Source organism: Dasypus novemcinctus, chromosome 4 (genome assembly GCF_030445035.2).
Source record: "Dasypus novemcinctus isolate mDasNov1 chromosome 4, mDasNov1.1.hap2, whole genome shotgun sequence".
Lineage (NCBI taxonomy): Eukaryota > Metazoa > Chordata > Mammalia > Cingulata > Dasypodidae > Dasypus > Dasypus novemcinctus.
The window spans coordinates 161,202,112-161,218,306 of NC_080676.1; the positions used below are offsets into that span (position 1 = coordinate 161,202,112).

The 16,195-nt window shown below is 40.9% G+C and overlaps 1 long non-coding RNA gene across 1 annotated transcript in view; it reads left to right on the forward strand.

Annotated features, from left to right (window-relative positions):
* Positions 1-977, forward strand: part of LOC139438906 (uncharacterized) — a 28,658-nt gene extending 27,681 nt beyond the window's left edge. The window contains exon 3 of the long non-coding RNA XR_011648726.1: positions 844-977. This is a non-coding gene — a long non-coding RNA (uncharacterized lncRNA). The remainder of the gene's footprint in view (positions 1-843) is intronic.
* Positions 978-16,195: the final 15,218 nt, after the last annotated feature.

The following is a 16,195-nucleotide window of genomic DNA, read 5'->3' on the forward strand; positions in this document are numbered from 1 at the left end:
ATGTGTCAGAGGAGCTTGGGTCCAAGGATCACCAGGAGCCAGTCCCACAGCACTAGGCATTGGAAAGAAAGCATCACCTTGATTATGCCTTGATTTGGACTTCTACTAGCCTCAAAACCATGAGTCAATAAACTTACCCAGGTCAGCTAACAGGGAGGTGATGATGGTCAACCACCACACCAGGGAACTGAGTGAGTCTACAGCTGCAAACAGGAGAATTCCATCCATCAGCCATGTGGGATCTAAGCCCCCTCTCAATTTAGAGGTGGAGTGGACATTGTCATCACAGGGTCCAAAGGATGGAAGAATAAAATATGGATTAGAGTGAACTTATTGGTATTCTACTATAGAACTCTTGTGACTCTAGGAATGGAAGAAATTATATCATTGATGGGGAGACAGTGGCTGTAGGAGTTGTTGAAGGCAGGGAGAGGGAAAAAGAGGTGTGATATGGGGGCATTTTTGGGACCTGGAATTGTCCTGAAGGATAGATATTGCAGGGACAGATGCAGACATTATATATCCTGCCATAACCCATTGAATGGACTGGAAGAGTGTAAACCACAGTGTAAACTATAGTCCATGCTGTGTAGCAGTGCTGCAAAATGTATTCATCAAATGCAATGAATGTACCACAGTAATGAAAGAAGCTGTTGATGTGGGGGTTGTGGGGAGTGGGGTATATGGGAACCTCTTATATTTTTTATTGTAACATTTTGAGTGATTTATGTATCTTTAAAAAAAGATAGAAAATTTAAAAAAATAAAATAGAAGTTTTCTTCTTGCAAAAAAAAAAAAAAATCCCATTGTTTAAGCCAACCCATTGTATGGTATTTATTTTAGTAGCCAGAAAACTAAAACATGCTTTGCCCGGAAGAGATGAGAGATGGAGGCGTCTTCGGGACATGGAGCTGCCCTGGATGGTGCTTCAGAGGTAATCACCGGACATTGTAAATCCTCACAGGGCCTACATGATGGAATAGAGGAGAGTATGGGCCATGATGTGAACCAATGTATATGAGGTGCAGAGGTGCCCAAAGATGTACTTACCAAATCCAATGGATGTGTCATGATGATGGGAACGAGTGTTGTTGGGGGGGCGGAGAGGGGGGGTGGGGGGGTGGGGTTGAATGGGACCTCACATATATATTTTTAATGTAATATTATTACAAAGTCAATAAAAAATAAAAAAATTAATTAAAAAAAAAAAAAAAAAACATGCTTTGCCCCAGGTACCTTTGCCTACTGAGAAAATTTCCAGATGCTGGAGGGAAGGGCATTTCTTCCTCCACATGAGAAGTCCCCTTCTCCCATGGAAGAACCACCAACAGCATGCCACAGAGGCACTTAGAACCTCTGGCCTGAATCAGGCCACCGTTAATTGCTACAGGTCTAACTGGTCTGTGGGTTATATGATTTCCTGTTCAGTATAACAATGGAGCAATAACTTCAATGTTCATGTGTAGATTAAGAATATTAATTAATTTAACAACTATTTCTCAGGTTCCCACCATGTGCCAGACACGGTGGTAGGCACTGGGAATGGAACCATCAAGCAACTGCATAAAATGCCTGCTTTCGTGGAGCTTGCATTCCAGTGTGCAAGTAGGATTCAGGAGGCCAGGCAAGAAATAAGAAAACACTTTATCAGGTCACCTGTGGGTTAGAGCTAAGAAGAACAAGCCTGGAGAGTTGAGTCTTTGTATTGTACTTTGCTGATTAGGGTGAGTTCTTGGTCCTTCTGTCCTACCATTTAATGTCTCATGGGCAACCACCTTCTCTGGTCTAGAGAATTTCCCTGGTCTTTGCTCATACCCCACTTCTGTCCAGCTAAGACATGAACAGGGCTCAAAATTCCAAAAGCGTAAGATAGTGTACAAGGAAAAGTCTCTCTGGTCTCCACAGGCAACTGATAGCATTTGTTCCTTGTGTATCCTTCCAGGGATATTTTATGTATGTTTAAGCAAATATCTGTGCATGTATGCATGTATATATTCCTTCTCTCTCTATGTAATATACATTATATATATCTAAAATTTCTCCAATGATATACCATTTAACATAGTTCTGTACCTTGCTTTTGTCACTTAGCAATACAACTCGATAAACATTCCATATCATATAATTCATCCCTTCATAGTTATTTCAGTTATACAGTATTCCATCTTATAGCTGAAACACAGTAGATTTAGCTAGTCTTGAATCAATGATCCTTTGTTATTACAACTGTAGCAGTATGATATGGTTTATGAATTCCAAACAGAAATATTGAATTATGTTTGTAAACTGGTCTTTTCCTCTGTGGTATTAGAGTGGTTTGGATTCAGAGGTTTTACTTTTACTTGATTAAATAATGATTAAGGCTTTAATTGGGCCATATCAGTAGGACATTGAGGGATGGGAACTCACAGAGAAACTACACTGCAGAGAAGGGAGGCTGGAATTATGAGCTGGAGCCCCAGGAAGTAAGCTCACAGAGGAGCTTGGTGGTGAGGAAAGAGAGAAGGCCCTGGGAAGAGAAACAAGCCATTTGCCTAATAGTCTACAGCTGACCTTGTGGAGAAAACAGAGCATCTGATTGCAAGGCCTGGGAAGAGAGGAACCCAGGAAACCTGAACCCTCACAGACATCAGCAGCCATCTTGCTCCAACATATGGCAATAGACTTTGGTGGGGGAGGTAACTTGTGCTTTATGACCTGGTAACTATAAGCTTCTACCCCAAATAAATACCCTTTATAAAAACCAACCAATTTCTGGTATTTTCCATCAGTACCCATTTGGCTGACTAATATAACAACCAATATTATAACAAGTAATCTTATACATTCATCATTTTGCACATGCTGAAACTTCTAAGGGTGGAATTTTGGGGACAAAGAGCTTTTCTGAATAAACTTCCATAGCAGAACTATTTCCCTACATTGTTGCCAACCCATGTTATGAAATTTTTAAAATTGTTGCCAATCTGATAGGTATTAAATTGTACCTCAGTATAGTATTAATTTTTTTTCTTGTAATGAAGAGTGGAAACAAAAGGACTGGGTAGGACAGTTTCTTGTATTTTCTATGCCCCAGAGTGTTAGAAGAGGTAAGATGTTAGCAAAAGTAAACACACACCAGAATTATGTCCTGAAGGAACCTGTACAATAGACCACATTCAGGGTTTCACATAGGATTGTTAGAGGAAAGAGTAAATGGAGGTCCCTAAAAGTAGAAGTATGAGTGGGAGAGAAGATACACCTACAGGTTGGTAGATACGTTTCAACCATCCTCCCTGCCTTCTTCTGTTGGTCTTGGCTGCCTGCAATACTGGACTGAAGACTCTGAGGCTATAGGAAAGCAAAAATAACTAGTGTGCTGCGATCGACCTGCACTGCCGGCCACTGGAGTGACTGAGGAGAGAAGGAGCTCATGGCCAGGCATGTTCAGTCCCTACTCTTGCTGGGAAGTTTGAAACTGTTTCATAAATAAGACAGGCCCAATTTAGGCACATAATTTCCATCATCCTCTTCAGAACCAGGGTATTTGTGAGAATGGAGATGTGGGAAGGGACGTATAATAGCACCAAGCATTTTTCCTTTCTCTGTGTGATATCACCCTCTCTTGTGGTTTGAATTAAATTTCTCAAAAAGACATGCTCAAGTCCTAACCCCCAGGACCTGTGAATGTGGCTTTATTTGGAAATAGGATCTTTGCAAATGTAACCTAGTTAAGATGAGGTCATACTGGAGTAGGGTGGACCCTAATCCACTGATTAGTGCCTTATCAGAAGAGGGACATTTGGACACAGAGAAACGCAGGGGAGAATGGAGTGATGGAGGCAGAAATGGAGCGATGAGTCTGCAAGCCAAGGAATACAAGGACTGCCAGCAGCCACCAGAAGCCAAGAGAGGCAAGGAAGAATCCGCCCCCAGAGCCTTGAGAGAAGGCTCTGCTGAAACGTTGCTTACAGACATCTGGCCTCCAGGACTGTGACACAATTTCTGATGCTTTAAGCCACCCAGTGTGTGGGAATTTCATTTGGCAATGGCAACCCTAGGAAATTTATCTACCCTTATACATGACTGCAGAACTCTTTGGGAAGGCTGGAAGGAAGATTCATATTACATCCTCGTGGCAATTTCTCCTATTGCAGGGGTTCTGGGTTGGCAAACTGATCCCAGTCTTCTTCACTGTGGTGACTGAAATCAGTTCTTTTGTTTTACTGGTTGTATAGATCAACTAAGAGCTCAGGACACTGCACAGGTATTTCACGTCTAGGATTAAGCCACTACCAAAGATCTCTGTGGGTCAACCATTTTGCCTACTGACCACTCTTCTCTCCATTGTCAACTCTGCCTCTTTGTTTCTGCCATTCTCCTGTCCCTGTTGAAATAAACGAGTCCATTTCAATGACATCTGCCCTTCTGAAGGCAGCCACGCCCCAATGTGAGAATGCTGGTACTGCCTCTGTTGGCTGAATTCCTTGATGGAGCCACTGCTTCATTCAAGGTGCTCTGATTTCCATGAATTCTTTTCCCTTTTCTCCCTTTCTTCACTCCTCCAGGTGGATGATATCAACTTTCCTTCCATAGGCACTTCATTTCAGCAAATCATGTAACTAGCCATTTTTTCAAGGTCTGCCTGTTTTCTTTGAGCTTTCTTTAAATTATAAAATACAATGATCTCATTATAAATAGATTAGAATAGGTCTAAGCAGGGGAGTAGGAGAGAGAATCTCAACAAGTATAATGGGAATTCTAACAAACCTAGCACCTTGAATTATTTACCTCCAGTTTTTCTTTTCTGATCATATGTATTTTTTTAATATTTGAAGTACTGAAATTACACAATATTCTTTTTTTAAAAAATCACCTATTATTATATTGTAAGTATTTTCCCTATTGCTGCATAGTATCCATAGCTGCCTTTTTTTTTTTAAGATTTATTTATTTATTTCTCTCTCCTTCCCCTGCACCCTGGCTGCCCATTCTCTGTGTCTATTCGCTGAGTCTTCTTTGTCTGCTTGTTGCTGTCAGCAGCATGGGAATCTGTGCTTCTTCCTGTTGCGTCATCTTGCTGTGTCAGCTCTCCGTGTGGGCGGCACCATTCCAGGGCAGGCTGCACTTTCTTTCACGCTGGGCGGCTCTCCTTACAGGGCGCACTCCCTGCGCGTGGGGCTTCCCCACGCAGGGACACCCCTGCGTGGCACGGCACTCCCTGCACGCCTCAGCACCGCGCATGGGCCAGCTCCACACGGGTCAAGGAGGCCCCGGGTTTGAACCGCGGACCTCCTGTGCGGCGGACAGACGCCCCAACCACTGGGCCAAGTCTGCCACCAATAGCTGCCATTTTTAATGTCTACATAATATTCCTTTAAGTGGATTTATTCTTGACTCATGTCCCTCCCTATTGATGACTATTTTAGGTTAATTCCAATTTTTTCTTTATTCTTTTTTCTTCTGCAAGGGAAATTACTTAAACACATGTTTTTCTATAGTTTGGAATATTCCCTTAGAATAGTCGCTAAAAAGAGTTGATTGAGTCAACTTTGATATACTTGCATTTCTTACCTATAAATGCATCAGGCTGTCCTTGCCCACATTAAAATCATCTGTTTCTTCTCTTACTGTTTACATCAACTTCTTTGTGCCTCCTTCTTCTGAATTGAATTTTCTGTCATCTGTAAATTTAAACCATTCAAATGCACTCCCTTATTTTAATAATTTATGAAGATACATGTCAGATCCTCACACTATATCTGATTTTGATATTCCAAATTATGACTTTACTATTCTAAGCTTATCAATAACAAAATAGATCCCTTAATTCTGACACCCACCCCTGTTCCGCTCTTTTTTAGATTATCCCTTTTATTTTTTTACTTATATTTTTCAAAATTACATAAATATTACTTCAAAAACATAGGAGATTCCTATATAACCCACCTCTGCCCCCTCCAACACTTTTCCCCATTAAGACCATCTTTCTTTAGCGTGGTACATTTGTTACAATTGATGAACAAATATTGAGGCACTGCTACTAACTATGGTCCACACTTTATATTATGGTTCATACTTTGCATGATACAATTTTATAAGTTTTGCCGAAATGTATAATGGCCTGTATTTGTCATTGCTATATTATGCAGAACAGTTCCAATGTCCCCCAAATGCCCCCATATTACACCTATTCTTCCCTCTCCCACCCATCAGAAATTCTGGTGACCATTGCCTTTCTATAAATGTTACAAGTTCTTCCATTACTAGATTAATAATAAGTCTCCTTTAGTCTATAGCTGGATTCTCCCCTTATGTTTGTTCACTCCTCAGTCTTGAGGATTTGGGGATGGTGAAGCTCTGCTTCTGAATGAAAAGGGGCTTAGATCCCATGGGGCAGATGGATGGAACTGTCTTCCTTAAAGTTATGGACACTCTCTGTTTTGGGGAATAGGCATTGTCCCCCATCGTCCTTTTTGTTAGTTGTCCTGGGCAAGTCCAATGACCTGGAGAATAGATGTTGCAACTCTGCTAAGACTCAGGGCTCAGACAGCATATGAAGAACTGGAAGACTTAAATTTCTGGGAAACATATTTAATGGGTATAATGCTAATTATAGGTTCAAATAAAGGACATAAAAACCATGTGTAAGAAATTTATAAATGAATCCAACTCTAATACAGTGGGGGAAGATTATCCCTTTTATATACCAGGAAACACATATATAGTTAAAATGACACCAAGCAAACGAATACAAAAACTTACAACCAACCCAAAAAACAAAACCAAAAAACTCCTAGAGCTTCAGAAATTCATTCTTTATCTTACAAATATTTTAACAGATATTTTTCCAAATAACTATGTTATTTATATGTATCTTAATACACAAGAAGTGTTATTTAAATACTTGTTGCTGTGAAATGATTTGTGTTAGTTTAAAAAAATATAGAGAAAATCTTCAATAAACATTTTTCTGTAATGTGAGTCATCAAATACTGTGGGCAAAAGTCATATAAAAATTAAAAATAAATAGTTGAGGAAAGATTTACCACAGTTGGATGATTTGACTTCTAAGACAAACACTTGGTTCATTCCAGGATATATCCTCTCTGGGACAACAAATGTATCATGCCAATGGAAGGCCATGGAATTGCTAACTTCCATAGAAGCTTAAAAGTTAGATGATAAACATTTATTGATCTCCCAAGGTTCCTTAGGACATAAAGAATAAGGTATTATCTTCATAGAATTTTCAAGTTATTGGTTATTCCAAAGTGTTGTTTTACATATCTGTTTTATTTATTTATTTATTTATTTTTTTTAAAGATTTATTTATTTAATCCCCCCCCCCTCCTTGTCTGTTCTTGGTGTCTATTTGCTGCGTCTTGTCTCTTTTTCCGCCTGTGTTGTCGTCAGCGGCGCGGGAAGTGTGGGCGGCGCCATTCCTGGGCAGGCTGCTCTTTCTTTTCACGCTGGGCGGCTTTCCTCACGGGCGCACTCCTTGCGCGTGGGGCTCCCCCACGCAGGGGACACCCTTGCGTGGCACGGCACTCCTTGCGCGCATCAGCGCTGCGCATGGCCAGCTCCACACGGGTCAAGGAGGCCCGGGGTTTGAACCGCCGACCTCCCATATGGTAGACGGACGCCCTAACCACTGGGCCAAAGTCCGTTTTCCCTACACATCTGTTTTAAAGTTTCTATCCCTGTGGACTCCTCTTTGAGTTCTCACATAGGCTGAAATATCTCCTTTCTCTGGTCTGCCTACTTTATATTTCTTCAAAGACTTGCTATACTGCAACAAATGTACGTGTCAGGACTTTTTACTTTATTGGTGAAATAGTCAAAGGATTCAAAATTGTCACTTTAGCCATAAATTCAATTATCTGGTCATCCAATTTCCCAAATAAACATGTATACAGTAGCAAAACTGGTGGAGTTTTAGTCTGAGTTCTCCCATCCTAAAGAAGGTGGTTCTAGGAAGCAGGAGCTAGAGAGTAGGGAGAAAGATAGAGAATGAGGAAAAGTCAATATGGGGTTAGGTATGTTATCATTGTCTGAGGTTGCCAGAGCTGCTATGACACAATGGGATGGCTTAACAAGCATTTATTGTCTCAGAGCTTTGAAAGCTAGACATCTTCAGTGCCAGCTAGACCATGCTTTCTTCCAGAGTCTGTAGGGTTCTAGTGATGACAGTCCTCTGGCACATGGTGGACACACTCTCTTGGGTATGCTTTCCACAGACTTCCAGCTTCTTCCTATGGCTTTCTCTGACTGATGGTCTGAATTTCCTATCTATATAAGGACTCCAGTTATTCTGTGGATTAAGTCGCACCCTGATTCAATTTGGCCACACATTAATAATACTATCTTCAAAAAGTCCTATTTTATTACAACTGGGTTCACATCCACAGGAACATGGATTAAGGTTTAACATGTCTTTTGTGGAGTTATGGTTCAATCCCCAACATCAATGTACTGTTTAAAGCTAACAGAGGTTTCTGGTGTGGACAATGAGCATTCAAGCTGGTGGAACCTCTGGGAAGTGGAGAAACATCATCTGAAGGACAGGAGGCAGCAGCATTTGTTTACCTGCTCTGAACCCCACTGACTAGAGACATTAATTCCCTGTCCCTACATCTCAATTATCAAGAAAACTCTAGTGAAAAATGTAATGACCCAAGCTGACTGCTCAAGGAGGAGGGATGCTGCAAATGATAGATGAGTTTGAACTTCCTCAGAACTGTTTACCTTATCTGTGGATGTGGATCAGGAGATGTGAGTTGAGTCCTCAGAGGCATTTGCTTCAGGGAGGTTCCTCTCTTTTTCCTTTTCCTGTTTGACTCTGTCATCAACATAAAATATCAGGGGAAGAGAAGAGGATTTGAAAAATCTCATATTTGAATAATACAACTTCTGGTACCAAGAGTTGAATACCTTTAGTCTTTCTTTATTGGCAAACTGCAGAGAAATTGTGAAGTACTTGCAGCTGTTCTTTGATCATGATAATTATAAAGAAACAAATTAATGAAGAAACCTGAGGTTATTGATAAGCATTCTTCCATTGTCACTGATATGCAAGTGGCTCTTCTCTTACAAAACTACAGGAGTAACTAGATTTAAAAATTAATGGGTGTGCCATGCTTTAAATTCATTTATCTTTTGAGGGCAAGTGTGGGCAGGTGCAATCACAACCTGCAAAATGTGAAATGCAGATTTGTTCTTTGGAAAATGCAAAACTCTGAGCTTTAAAGCCTATGGCAAACTGTGGTAAGAAAGTGTTAACCACAGCTGGCTATGCTTTAGGATACATTAACATACATTTGACTTTTTATTTCATCATTAAGATTAAATAATAACATCTATCTGAATGTGACATTACATGAAAGAAAGCTATGATTTATGTCTTTTTAAAAGCTTAAAAGGTAGAACAGATTACTGATGTGATCAACAAAATAATGTAGAGTCATCTGTTAAAACACTTAAATTATTATTATTACTAAGGAACAAGTTACTGAGTCAGATCATGATTAACTTATACTTACTTTAGGGAGGATGGCCTGGGGAGGCCTTTCTATTGTTTTCATAAATAGTATTTCTTCTTTGGAAGAAATAGATTTTCCAGAACTGCTTGTAGCAGTTTGATATAATTGATGAATTCCAAAAAGAAATATTAGATTATACTTATAATCTGATCTGTATCAGGGCATGACTGAGTTATGATTAGGGTGTTGAGTTCCCACCCCTTGGTGGGTGGGGACTCACAGATAAAAGGCATGGCAAAGAACAGAAATGAGGACTTTTAATGTTAGAGCTTACTGCTGAAGACTTAAGCTGGAGCCCTGGGAAGTCAGCAAGCAGAGGAAAGAGAAGCCAGCCCCAGGAAGAAAGGAACCTTGAATCCAGAGAAAAGCAAGCCCCAGGAACGTAGGAACCCAGGAAGCCTGAACCTTCGTGGATGTTGGCAGCCATCTTGCTCCTAATAGACTTTGGTGAAGGAAGCAACCTATGCTCTATTGCCTGGTATCTGTAAGCTCCTACCCCAAATAAATATCTTTTATAAAAACCAACCAATTTCTGGTATTTTGCATCAGCACCCCTTTGGCTGACTAATACACCATTTAAACTTAGGAAGAGATAAGGAGAAGAGAGGGGATTGGGGATGGGAAGACTGGGACCTCAAGGGTGACTAGAAGAGGAAACTGTGACCAAGGAGATCTGAAGTATATTTTCCAGGGAATAGATCCTTTGGGCAGTTTAGAGTGATGGTTGTTGGAGGGCAGACTCTTGAAAATGTTGAGTTAATAACTAAAGAGATGATGAGTGCAATGAAAAAGCTCAGAGAAACTTGGGGAAATACACTGAAGTAGTGGATTTTGTACTAACTTGCTGTGTAAGGGAAGTGCATTGGAGGGCCCCCAGGGGAAAGAGTGACAGGAAAATGAGGAAGCATTACAGGGGTCAGGGCAGAGCCCAAGAGAAGGTCAGGCAGCAGACTTATGGTCTAGTGAGGAATAGGTGCCAATGAGGAGCAGGGCTGAACTTTGCATAGATCTGACCTTTGCCCCTGACTATTGTGAGGTGATCTCTAGGCCTCTAGAACTTCCTGAAGGATAGAAATTTCTTTGTTTGCCTGGGTTTGGCCATTGGACAGGTTAGCAAAGTGATTAATGATGGGGACCTTGGACCACACAGTGTTGATTTCAATCTCCAGTAGTGACTGTAGACTAAAGGTCAACATACAGACAGTGCTAGATTGAGGAAGAAAAAAAAAAAACACCTCTGGATACCAAAGGCTCTGGTGAGCATCCCTGTTGGCAGTACTCTGAGTATTGTCACACATCGTGGCTGGAGACAGTAATGCTGCCCATGACTCTAAGGGGAGAGGATGGCCAGAAGCCCATGTTTGGACTCCTCCTTCCTCCTCCCCTGTCCCCGACCCCCAGACTCTGATCTATGTATTTCTTCCTTTGGCTGACTTTTCTGTATCCATCCATGTAATAAATGTTACAATGAGTATAATAGCTTTCAGGGAGATCTGTGAGTATTTCTAGTGAATTATTAAAGCCGAGAGTGGTCTTGGAACCCCCCTCTGAACTTGCACTTGGTGTCAGATATGAGGGTGGTTTTACTGGGACTGGTCCCTCTAACTGGACAGTTGACTAAGCTTGGAAACCCAATGGAGAAGGTGGAAATATTATATTTAGGTCAGTCTCTTAAAGTTAACTCTAAGGCTTTTAGGTGGCCCTTTATAACCCTGATTTGTACTCCCATAAAGTCCTTTATATTCCAAAAAGACACACTCTCCAATCTTTCCTGTAGCACTAAAACCCGCCATTGTGCCCTCTGAAATCAAATCTCTCATCAGCAAATACCCCTGCAACTTCAATTTCTTCCCCCTCTCATCACACATGGAGCACAGAACTGAGATAGAGTCGGTTTCCTTCTTGCTTCTCATTACCTCTACCTCACCATTTTCTTCCTTCTTTAAAAATCCTGATCCTTTGCTGCTACCGTTCTTATTTGCCATGGCCCCTTGCTCATCTTTCGGCCATTTACCTTGTTCATTGGAGGCTTTAACGTCCAATTCCATCTTGTTATTTGGGGGAAATATAGACATTAATTTTATGTTTTTGCATGGCTAGGACTTTCTTAGAAAATATTATTAAAATTGGGACTTGGATTAAAAGAACAGGCCTTGAAAGTTAGAGGGTGAGAGATCTTACAGAGAGATTCACCTCCCTGGAGCTGTGCGTTTTTACATTTCAGGGTGGGGGACAAGATGAAGACCAAAGACACATCCTGGATTGTAAAACTGGAGACGTTTTATATCCTAAGGAGTAAGAACCCAGTATCTTTTACAAAGAGAATTTATTGCCACTAAAGAGATAAAATTTCTTCTCCTTTCTCAGGGAAAGAGGGATGCCCCACAAGCCATCCTATATAGCTACTCATATTCATATTTCCAGTGCAGAATCTGGGATGTATACAGTCACATCTGATCTGGCTTTCACGTATTGCCCCAGGAACAAGAATTGGGACATGGGAGAAAGGGCATGGTTATTATAAGTAAGTAATAACCAATCTGTCCTCGCTCCAGAAATCTCTTATTCACTTTCAACTTAATAGGAAAAAATACAGATATTAAACATTTAGCATTGTCTTTATCACTGCTCTTGCCATTCTTGGTGACTTCAACATTCACGTCAAGCCACCACACCTGGGCTTCTCAGCTCCTTCATTTCCTCACTGTTCACAATTATTTTTCTACTCCACCTTGGCCACCCATTCCTTTGAAACAACTTCAAAATTATAATTCTAAACATTTTGCTCTCAAATCCCCACCTTTTATATTTACTTATTCTAGTGCCTCTACCCCAACAATACTTAGTCACCATTGGGACCACCCATTTGACCCTTCTTTTTTTCACTGAGAATTATCCCTCATGTCCTCACTTGCTTTTTTACCCAGTTTAGACTTCATGGTCCTTAAATGTTATCACTCCCTTGCAAACACCTTCAGCTCTTTTGCTCCTCTGGCCTTTGCTTGGTAAAACTCCAACCTTAACTAAAGTAAGTATTTGCCTATTTAATATCTGCTCCCAAGCAACTGAATGTGACTAGAAACCATTGCCAGCAGGGCTGACTGGTCTCATTTTGAATATATGACACAATGTCACAATGGCACAGTACGTCAGATTGCCTAGAGATCCTATTACTTTCTCTAGTCAATTCATTCTTCACTCCCAGAGACAGCTTTCTCCTCAAAATTTTTCTATCAGTCAATATTGATGTGTGAAAGGCAAGTACAAAATCTCAGTGGCATTTAAAATAAGCATTAGTGATCATGGTTACAGGTCTATGGATCAGCTGGTGTTGCTTGTTGCATGTGTGGCTATGAGTCTCCAAAAGAGAGTCAAGAGGTCATCAGAGGGGTAACACTTACACACACCTCAGCAGGGTACCAGAGAGAGCCAAAGTAGATAGAAACTCAGGTACTGGTTCTCCTAAGGGCTACAGAAACCCACAGGTTCTATGATCATGGCAGATGGCTCTGGAGTTCAGTGCCATGTCAGTTGGCCCACTTTGGAGTTTGTGTTCCTGAGTGTGATGGAGTTGGACTCAGATATGACGTTTCTATATATGCCTCTTCTGTTACTTTTACCGGACCTATGGTTGGCGTTGGGGTTGGTATATACTCAGGCGACCTGAATCTCTAGACTGTCCATATGACAGCCAGGCCCTGAACCTCAGCAGACTTGCAACTCCTACTGTCTGGTTTATTGGACTTACCCCGGCCAGCTAATAGGGAGGTGAAGAAGGTCAACCTCCACACTGGGAAGCCAAGAGTGCCTACAGCTGCAAGCAGAAGAATTGTATCATCCATGTGGAATGTAAGCCCCCTCTTGATGTAGAGGAGAACTGGACATAACCATCCCAGGGTCCACAGGATGGAGGAATAGAGTATGGATTAGAGTGGACTTACTGGTGTTCTGCTGGGGAACTATTGTGATAAGTAAGGGAAGAAATTGTAATATTGATGTGGAGAAAGTGGCCACAGTAGCTGCTGATGATAGCGAGAGGGAAGAAGAGATATGATGTGGGGGCATTTTCAGGATTTGGAGTTGTCCTGTGTGGTGCTGCAGGAACAGATGCTGGACACTGTGTCCTGCCATGGCCCACTGGGTGGAATGGGGGAGAGTGTAGACTACAATGTAGACCACTGTCCATGTGGTGCAGCAGTGCTCCAAAATGTATTCACCAGGTACAGTGAATGTGCCACAATGATGGAAGAGGTTGTTGATGTGGGAGGAGTGGGGTAGGGGGGGTGAGGGGTATATGGGGACCTCATATTTTTTAATGTAACATTTAAAAGAAAAGAAGAAGAAGAAGACAAAAAAGAAGCAAAGAGACCAAAGCACCTGGGATAACTCAATCCCAATCCCTCTTCACCTCATTCACTCAACATCTCCTTGGCCAAACTAAGTCACAAGGTCAAGCCCCACCTCAGTGTGATGGGAAAGAATGTTCCTCAGATGAAGGTGGTAAGAGAGGGGAGTAAATGCTGGCTGAATAATAATCACTTCCAATTGATGACCTTGTTTTATTTCACAGACAAATCAAAGAAAATTATCATATTTTCCCATTGAACCTGCCAGGCCACCAACACCTGTCTGTTCCTTGGACTCTGCATCCTCTCCTGTGATAATGTGCTTGATTATGTCTAAGCCCACAGCTCCAACTGGGCCCTGCCTCCTCTCCTCTGGCTATGCGAGGTAGCTTCCTTGCATTATCAATTTTTCCTTGTTTCCTGGATCATTCCCCTCAGAAAACATGCTCTTCTATCTCCCAAAACAAAAAGCTGTCTTCTGATTTCTCACCCCCCTCCAGCTACCATCTCAGTTGGTTCTGTTTTATGGCAAAACCCTCAAAACAGTGGCCTTGAATCACTGTTTCCACCCGTACCGCTGAGGCTCTCTTCCTTCCATTCCAAATAAGCTTTTGTCCCTTATGTGACACTAAAATCACTCCTACAAGTTCACTAACCACCTTCATCTTGGCAAATACAGTGAACGATTTGCAGTATTTATCTTGCTTGACCATCAATAGCATTTGATATAGTTGATCACTTTGTCCTTCTTGAAATCCCTCATAATTTCATTTCTGTGGACTCCCTCCCTTCCCTTCCTACTTCCTTAACTCCTCTTTCTATGTTTCTTCTTTTAGAAGTCTCCTCTTCTTGTGAATTCTAAATGTCAGTTCATTCTGGATAGAGTTTTGGTTCTCTTCTCTTCTCCATCTGTAATCTCTCCTTTGATAGTTTCACTCAGTCCCATAGCTTTAAAAAGACATCTATATGGTGATAGTTTCCACATTTTTTCTTCATCATTGACCTCTCACTTTGTTATCCAGATGTGTTATCCAATTTTCTACTTGACATATTGCTTGGATGTTGAATAGCCACCTCAAATTTGTATATTAGAACTAGATTTCTCCCCAAACCCATTGCTCCTCTTGCCAATAAATGGTGTCAGCAGTAGCTAAACCATTTGTCTTCAGTTCTTTTTTTTAAACATCTTTCATGTCAAGCAATATCAAGTACATCTAGAATCCACCTACTTGTCTCCAGCACTGTGGAATAATGCCCCTAACAAAGATGTCCATGCTCTAACCCCCACCCCAAAATCTGTGAATATTATCTTACATGGCAAAAGGGACTTTGCAGATATGACTAAGATTACAGATCTTGAGATGAGATTACTGTGGATTATATAGGCAAACACTGTCTAATCACATCAATCCTTAAAAGTGGAAAAGGATTTTGTTTAATCTATGTATCTTAAAAAAATAAAAATAAAAAAATAAATTAAATTAAATTAAAAATTAAAAAAAAATCAAAGAATTCAACCATGATAATATGTAATTCTTCAAATGAAATGTATGGTCTAATTAACTTAATTTTCTGTTTGTGAATCATACAATGTTCCCAATTTCTTTATTATTTGTACCATCCAAGTATAAAAGGTGCTAGCTATGAGCACAAGGTAATTGTCAATTTAAAAAAAAGTGGAAAAGGAAGGCATGTAGGTAGGTCAGGGAAAAGCAGTGTGAGAAGGACCCAACCTACTGTGTGGCTTTGAAGATAGAGGGAAGAGGCATGAGCCAGGGAAGGCTGCAGCCTCTAGGAAATGGCCCTTGGTTAGCAGTCAGTGAGAAAATGGGGACCTTGATCCTATAGCTGTAAGACACTGAATTCTGACAATGCAAACAAGCAGGAATCACATTCTCTCCCAAAACTTCCAGAAAGGAACACAGCCCTGTGAACATTTTTAACTTAGCCTGATGAAACTGTACCAGACTTCTGACCTACGAAAGTGAGATACTATGTTGTTCTAAGGAATGAAGTTTCTAGTAACTTGCTATACCAGCACTAGGAAATGAACACAACCTCCATCACCATCATCCCCGTCCAATGCAAAATCAGGTCTCACTTGCAACATGGTCTAATTGCTTCTACAACAGAGCAATATTTGAAAATATAAATCAGATCATGCTTTCTTTCACCCAGAAACCTCCAAACACATCCATACATATTTAAAATAAGATCCAAATTTTGTTTTAAAATCTCTGCACAGTCTGACTTGTAACTTCCTGATCATAAATGCTTCCATTTTCCTTCTCCAGCCACATAGGTTTTCATGCAGTTTTTCAAACAGCC